An 8,844-nucleotide genomic window follows, 5' to 3' on the forward strand; every position below is an offset into this window, starting at 1 on the left:
GAGCACGCGGAGACGAAGGTTTACCGCGCGAAAAATTCGCGAAAATTCGCGAAAAATTTTTTACGTGTGCATCGGTAACGCGCGTCGACCTCGGCGGAGGATAACTTACCGACCACCACCGGCAGTGGTCGGTAACGCTCGGGGGGTATAAGCTGCCGCGTTAAAAATGAAACCCGAATTTCGGCGCTTCCACGGTTTCAGGGCTGAAAAGGGCCGGAAAGAAAATAACTGATCCAAACGTTCGAATTTAACGCCAACTTCGTGATGCTGACTTCGTATCGGTGGCGAGTGCCACCACAGTTGCCGCGTTTTCTCTCCCTTGATAGTTGAGCGAATCGACTTGTAACTTCGAGGTTACGAATCCGACACTACGTTTGGGTTTACATTTTCCATTAATTTTAAAAGGAGGGGGGTTTGGGGGAGGATGGCGATGACAGACCAATTGCGCACCTCCCCGCCACCATCGTCGCTACCGACGACCTCGACCTCGAGCCGAGCCGAGCCGAGCCGAGCGGGGTCGAAGGCCCGACGTGATCCCGGAAAATTCAGAAAGGCAATATACCTTTAATTCCCAGTTGGCCGTAACTTTTTCGGTGACGTCAAATTAGTGAAATTTTGCGATTTCTTTGTCGCCGTATAGCTCGAGAACGGGTCGACGGGTGCGGGCGAGAGTAGGCTCGTCGGACGGAGGACGCGGAGACGAAGGTTTACCACGCGAAAAATTCGCGAAGATTCGCGAAAATGTTTTTACGTGTGCATCGGTAAGGCGCGTCGACCTCGGCGGAGGATAACTTACCGACCACCACCGGCTGTGGTCGGTAACGCTCGGGGGGTATAAGCTGCCGCGTTAAATATGAAACCCGAATTTCGGCGCTTCCACGGTTCAGGGCTGAAAAGGGCCGGAAAGAAAATAACTGATTCAAACGTTCGAATTTAACGCCAACTTCGTGATGCTGACTTCGCATCCGTGGCGAGTGCCGCCACAGTCGCCGCGTTTTCTCTCCCTTGATAGTTGAGCGAATCGACTTGTAACTTCGAGGTTACGAATCCGACTCTACTTTTAGGTTTACATTTTCCATTAATTTTAAAAGGAGGGGGGGTTGGGGGGAGGATGGCGATGGCAGACCAATCACGCGCCTCCCCGCCACCATCGTCGCTATCGACGACCTCGACCTCGAGCCGAGCCGAGCCGTGCCAAGCGGGGCCGAAGGCCCGATGGGCTCCCGGAAAATTCGGGAAGGCGATACCTTTAATTCCCAGTTGGCCGTAACTTCTTCGGTGACGTCAAATTAGTGAAATTTTGCGATTTCTTTGTCGCCGTATAGCTCGAGAACGGGTCGACGGGTGCGGGCGAGAGTAGGCTCGTCGGACGGAGCCCGCGGAGACGAAGGTTTACCGCGCGAAAAATTCGCGAAAATTCGCGAAAAATTTTTCACTTGTGCATCGGTAAGGCGCGTCGACCTCGGCGGAGGATAACTTACCGACCACCACCGGCTGTGGTCGGTAACGCTCGGGGGGTATAAGCTGCCGCGTTAAATATGAAACCCGAATTTCGGCGCTTCCACGGTTCAGGGCTGAAAAGGGCCGGAAAGAAAATAACTGATTCAAACGTTCGAATTTAACGCCAACTTCGCGACGCTGACTTCGCATCGGTGGCGAGTGCCGCCACAGTCGCCGCGGTTTCTCTCCCTTGATAGTTGAGCGAATCGACTTGTAACTTCGAGGTTACGAATCCGACACTACGTTTGGGTTTACATTTTCCATTAATTTTAAAAGGAGGGGGGGTTGGGGGGAGGATGGCGATGACAGACCAATCACGCGCCTCCCCGCCACCATCGTCGCTATCGACGACCTCGACCTCAAGCCGAGCCGAGCCGAGCCGAGCCGAGCCGAGCGGGATCGAAGGCCCGATGGGCTCCCGGAAAATTCGGGAAGGCGATATACCTTTAATTCCCAGTTGGCCGTAACTTTTTCGGTGACGTCAAATTAGTGAAATTTTGCGATTTCTTTGTCGCCGTATAGCTCGAGAACGGGTCGACGGGTGCGGGCGAGAGTAGGCTCGTTGGACGGAGCACGCGGAGACGAAGGTTTACCGCGCGAAAAATTCGCGAAAATTCGCGAAAAATATTTTACGAGTGCATCGGTAACGCGCGTCGACCTCGGCGGAGGATAACTTACCGACCACCACCGGCAGTGGTCGGTAACGCTCGGGGGGTATAAGCTGCCGCGTTAAAAGTGAAGCCCGAATTTCGGCGCTTCCACGGTTCAGGGCTGAAAAGGGCCGGAAAGAAAATAACTGATTCAAACGTTCGAATTTAACGCCAACTTCGTGATGCTGACTTCGCATCCGTGGCGAGTGCCGCCTCAGTCGCCGCGTTTTCTCTCCCTTGATAGTTGAGCGAATCGACTTGTAACTTCGAGGTTACGAATCCGACACTACGTTTGGGTTTACATTTTCCATTAATTTTAAAGGGGAGGGGGGGGTTGGGGGGATGGCGATGACAGACCAATTGCGCACCTCCCCGCCACCATCGTCGCTACCGACGACCTCGACCTCGAGCCGAGCCGAGCCGAGCCGAGCGTGGTCGAAGGCCCGACGTGATCCCGGAAAATTCGGAAAGGCAATATACCTTTAATTCCCAGTTGGCCGCAACTTTTTCGGTGACGTCAAATTAGTGAAAAATCAAAGTTTCTTTGTCGCCGTATAGCTCGAGAACGGGTCGACGGGTGCGGGCGAGAGTACGCTCGTCGGATGGAGGACGCGGAGACGAAGGTTTACCGCGCGAAAAATTCGCGAAAATTCGCGAAAAATTTTTTACGTGTGCATCGGTAACGCGCGTCGACCTCGGCGGAGGATAAGTTACCGACCACCACCGGCAGTGGTCGGTAACGCTCGGGGGGTATAAGCTGCCGCGTTAAAAATGAAACCCGAATTTTGGCGCTTCCACGGTTCAGGTCTGAAAAGGGCCGGAAAGAAAATAACTGATTCAAACGTTCGAATTTAACGCCAACTTCGTGATGCTGACTTCGCAGCCGTGGCGAGTGCCGCCACAGTCGCCGCGTTTTCTCTCCCTTGATAGTTGAGCGAATCGACTTGTAACTTCGAGGTTACGAATCCGACTCTACGTTTGGGTTTACATTTTCCATTAATTTTAAAGGGGAGGGGGGGGTTGGGGGGATGGCGATGACAGACCAATTGTGCACCTCCCCGCCACCATCGTCGCTACCGACGACCTCGACCTCAAGCCGAGCCGAGCCGAGCCGAGCCAAGCGGGATCGAAGGCCCGATGGGCTCCCGGAAAATTCGGGAAGGCGATATACCTTTAATTCCCAGTTGGCCGTAACTTTTTCGGTGACGTCAAATTAGTGAAATTTTGCGATTTCTTTGTCGCCGTATAGCTCGAGAACGGGTCGACGGGTGCGGGCGAGAGTAGGCTCGTCGGACGGAACACGCGGAGACGAAGGTTTACCGCGCGAAAAATTCGGGAAAATTCGCGAAAAATTTTTTACGTGTGCATCGGTAACGCGCGTCGACCTCGGCGGAGGATAACTTACCGACCACCACCGGCAGTGGTCGGTAACGCTCGGGGGGTATAAGCTGCCGCGTTAAAAATGAAACCCGAATTTCGGCGCTTCCACGGTTTCAGGGCTGAAAAGGGCCGGAAAGAAAATAACTGATCCAAACGTTCGAATTTAACGCCAACTTCGTGATGCTCACTTCGTATCGGTGGCGAGTGCCACCACAGTTGCCGCGTTTTCTCTCCCTTGATAGTTGAGCGAATCGACTTGTAACTTCGAGGTTACGAATCCGACACTACGTTTGGGTTTACATTTTCCATTAATTTTAAAAGGAGGGGGGGTTGGGGGGAGGATGGCGATGACAGACCAATTGCGCACCTCCCCGCCACCATCGTCGCTACCGACGACCTCGACCTCGAGCCGAGCCGAGCCGAGCCGAGCGGGGTCGAAGGCCCGACGTGATCCCGGAAAATTCAGAAAGGCAATATACCTTTAATTCCCAGTTGGCCGTAACTTTTTCGGTGACGTCAAATTAGTGAAAAATCAAAGTTTCTTTGTCGCCGTATAGCTCGAGAACGGGTCGACGGGTGCGGGCGAGAGTAGGCTCGTCGGACGGAGGACGCGGAGACGAAGGTTTACCGCGCGAAAAATTCGCGAAGATTCGCGAAAAAGTTTTTACGTGTGCATCGGTAACGCGCGTCGACCTCGGCGGAGGATAAGTTACCGACCACCACCGGCAGTGGTCGGTAACGCTCGGGGGGTACAAGCTGCCGCGTTAAAAATGAAACCCGAATTTCGGCGCTTCCACGGTTCAGGGCTGAAAAGGGCCCTAAAGAAAATAACTGATTCAAACGTTCGAATGTAACGCCAACTTCGCGACGCTGACTTCGCATCGGTGGCGAGTGCCGCGACAGTCGCCGCGTTTACTCTCCCTTGATAGTTGAGCGAATTGACTTGTAACTTCGAGGTTACGAATCCGACTCTACTTTTAGGTTTACATTTTCCATTAATTTTAAAAGGAGGGGGGGTTGGGGGGAGGATGGCGATGACAGACCAATCACGCGCCTCCCCGCCACCATCGTCGCTATCGACGACCTCGACCTCGAGCCGTGCCGAGCCGAGCCGAGCCGTGCCGAGCGGGGCCGAAGGCCCGATGGGCTCCCGGAAAATTCGGGAAGGCGATATACCTTTAATTCCCAGTAGGCCGTAACTTTTTCGGTGACGTCAAATTAGTGAAATTTTGCGATTTCTTTGTCGCCGTATAGCTCGAGAACGGGTCGACGGGTGCGGGCGAGAGTAGGCTCGTTGGACGGAGCACGCGGAGACGAAGGTTTACCGCGCGAAAAATTCGCGAAAATTCGCGAAAAATATTTTACGAGTGCATCGGTAACGCGCGTCGACCTCGGCGGAGGATAACTTACCGACCACCACCGGCAGTGGTCGGTAACGCTCGGGGGGTATAAGCTGCCGCGTTAAAAGTGAAACCCGAATTTCGGCGCTTCCACGGTTCAGGGCTGAAAAGGGCCGGAAAGAAAATAACTGATTCAAACGTTCGAATTTAACGCCAACTTCGCGACGCTGACTTCGCATCGGTGGTGAGTGCCGCCACAGTCGCCGCGTTTTCTCTCCCTTGATAGTTGAGCGAATCGACTTGTAACTTCGAGGTTACGAATCCGACTCTACGTTTGGGTTTACATTTTCTATTAATTTTAAAGGGGTGGGGGGGGGGGGGGGGATGGCGATGACAGACCAATTGCGCACCTCCCCGCCACCATCGTCGCTACCGACGACCTCGACCTCGAGCCGAGCCGAGCCGAGCCGAGCCGAGCGGGGTCGAAGGCCCGACGTGCTCCCGGAAAATTCGGGAAGGCGATATACCTTTAATTCCCAGTTGGCCGTAACTTTTTCGGTGACGTCAAATTAGTGAAATTTTGCGATTTCTTTGTCGCCGTATAGCTCGAGAACGGGTCGACGGGTGCGGGCGAGAGTAGGCTCGTCGGACGGAGGACGCGGGGACGAAGGTTTACCGCGCGAAAAATTCGCGAAGATTCGCGAAAATGTTTTTACGTGTGCATCGGTAAGGCGCGTCGACCTCGGCGGAGGATAACTTACCGACCACCACCGGCTGTGGTCGGTAACGCTCGGGGGGTATAAGCTGCCGCGTTAAATATGAAACCCGAATTTCGGCGCTTCCACGGTTCAGGGCTGAAAAGGGCCGGAAAGAAAATAACTGATTCAAACGTTCGAATTTAACGCCAACTTCGTGATGCTGACTTCGCATCCGTGGCGAGTGCCGCCACAGTCGCCGCGTTTTCTCTCCCTTGATAGTTGAGCGAATCGACTTGTAACTTCGAGGTTACGAATTCGACACTACGTTTGGGTTTACATTTTCAATTAATTTTAAAAGGAGGGGGGGTTGGGGGGAGGATGGCGATGACAGACCAATCACGCGCCTCCCCGCCACCATCGTCGCTACCGACGACCTCGACCTCGAGCCGAGCCGAGCGGGGTCGAAGGCCCGACGTGATCCCGGAAAATTCAGAAAGGCAATATACCTTTAATTCCCAGTTGGCCGTAACTTTTTCGGTGACGTCAAATTAGTGAAAAATCAAAGTTTCTTTGTCGCCGTATAGCTCGAGAACGGGTCGACGGGTGCGGGCGAGAGTAGGCTCGTCGGACGGAGGACGCGGAGACGAAGGTTTACCGCGCGAAAAATTCGCGAAGATTCGCGAAAATGTTTTTACGTGTGCATCGGTAACGCGCGTCGAACTCGGCGGAGGATAAGTTACCGACCACCACCGGCAGTGGTCGGTAACGCTCGGGGGGTACAAGCTGCCGCGTTAAAAATGAATCCCGAATTTCGGCGCTTCCACGGTTCAGGGCTGAAAAGGGCCCTAAAGAAATTAACTGATTCAAACGTTCGAATGTAACGCCAACTTCGCGACGCTGACTTCGCATCGGTGGCGAGTGCCGCCACAGTCGCCGCGTTTACTCTCCCTTGATAGTTGAGCGAATTGACTTGTAACTTCGAGGTTACGAACCCGACTCTACGTTTGGGTTTACATTTTCCATTAATTTTAAAGAGGAGGGGGGGGGGTTGGGGGGATGGCGATGACAGACCAATTGCGCACCTCCCCGCCACCATCGTCGCTACCGACGACCTCGACCTCGAGCCGAGCCGAGCCGAGCCGAGCCGAGCCGAGCGGGGTCGAAGGCCCGACGTGATCCCGGAAAATTCGGAAAGGCAATATACCTTTAATTCCCAGTTGGCCGTAACTTTTTCGGTGACGTCAAATTAGTGAAATTTTGCGATTTCTTTGTCGCCGTATAGCTCGAGAACGGGTCGACGGGTGCGGGCGAGAGTACGCTCGTCGGACGGAGGACGCGGAGACGAAAGTTTACCGCGCGAAAAATTCGCGAAAATTCGCGAAAAATTTTTTACGTGTGCATCGGTAACGCGCGTCGACCTCGGCGGAGGATAAGTTACCGACCACCACCGGCAGTGGTCGGTAACGCTCGGGGGGTACAAGCTGCCGCGTTAAAAATGAAACCCGAATTTCGGCGCTTCCACGGTTCAGGGCTGAAAAGGGCCCTAAAGAAAATAACTGATTCAAACGTTCGAATTTAACGCCAACTTCGTGATGCTGACTTCGCATCCGTGGCGAGTGCCGCCACAGTCGCCGCGTTTTCTCTCCCTTGATAGTTGAGCGAATCGACTTGTAACTTCGAGGTTACGAATCCGACTCTACGTTTGGGTTTACATTTTCCATTAATTTTAAAAGGAGGGGGGTTGGGGGGAGGATGGCGATGACAGACCAATCACGCGCCTCCCCGCCACCATCGTCGCTATCGACGACCTCGACCTCAAGCCGAGCCGAGCCGAGCCGAGCCGAGCGGGATCGAAGGCCCGATGGGCTCCCGGAAAATTCGGGAAGGCGATATACCTTTAATTCCCAGTTGGCCGTAACTTTTTCGGTGACGTCAAATTATTGAAATTTTGCGATTTCTTTGTCGCCGTATAGCTCGAGAACGGGTCGACGGGTGCGGGCGAGAGTAGGCTCGTCGGACGGAGCACGCGGAGACGAAGGTTTACCGCGCGAAAAATTCGCGAAGATTCGCGAAAAAGTTTTTACGTGTGCATCGGTAACGCGCGTCGACCTCGGCGGAGGATAAGTTACCGACCACCACCGGCAGTGGTCGGTAACGCTCGGGGGGTACAAGCTGCCGCGTTAAAAATGAAACCCGAATTTCGGCGCTTCCACGGTTCAGGGCTGAAAAGGGCCCTAAAGAAAATAACTGATTCAAACGTTCGAATTTAACGCCAACTTCGTGATGCTGACTTCGCATCCGTGGCGAGTGCCGCCACAGTCGCCGCGTTTTCTCTCCCTTGATAGTTGAGCGAATCGACTTGTAACTTCGAGGTTACGAATCCGACACTACGTTTGGGTTTACATTTTCCATTAATTTTAAAAGGAGGGGGGGTTGGGGGGAGGATGGCGATGACAGACCAATCACGCGCCTCCCCGCCACCATCGTCGCTATCGACGACCTCGACCTCAAGCCGAGCCGAGCCGAGCCGAGCCGAGCGGGATCGAAGGACCGATGGGCTCCCGGAAAATTCGGGAAGGCGATATACCTTTAATTCCCAGTTGGCCGTAACTTTTTCGGTGACGTCAAATTAGTGAAATTTTGCGATTTCTTTGTCGCCGTATAGCTCGAGAACGGGTCGACGGGTGCGGGCGAGAGTAGGCTCGTCGGACGGAGCACGCGGAGACGAAGGTTTACCGCGCGAAAAATTCGCGAAGATTCGCGAAAAAGTTTTTACGTGTGCATCGGTAACGCGCGTCGACCTCGGCGGAGGATAACTTACCGACCACCACCGGCAGTGGTCGGTAACGCTCGGGGGGTACAAGCTGCCGCGTTAAAAATGAAACCCGAATTTCGGCGCTTCCACGGTTCAGGGCTGAAAAGGGCCCTAAAGAAAATAACTGATTCAAACGTTCGAATTTAACGCCAACTTCGTGATGCTGACTTCGCATCCGTGGCGAGTGCCGCCACAGTCGCCGCGTTTTCTCTCCCTTGATAGTTGAGCGAATCGACTTGTAACTTCGAGGTTACGAATCCGACTCTACGTTTGGGTTTACATTTTCCATTAATTTTAAAAGGAGGGGGGGTTGGGGGGAGGATGGCGATGACAGACCAATCACGCGCCTCCCCGCCACCATCGTCGCTATCGACGACCTCGACCTCAAGCCGAGCCGAGCCGAGCCGAGCCGAGCGGGATCGAAGGACCGATGGGCTCCCGGAAAATTCGGGAAGGCGATA

The sequence above is a fragment of the Lasioglossum baleicum genome, unplaced genomic scaffold (assembly GCF_051020765.1).
Source record: "Lasioglossum baleicum unplaced genomic scaffold, iyLasBale1 scaffold0030, whole genome shotgun sequence".
Lineage (NCBI taxonomy): Eukaryota > Metazoa > Arthropoda > Insecta > Hymenoptera > Halictidae > Lasioglossum > Lasioglossum baleicum.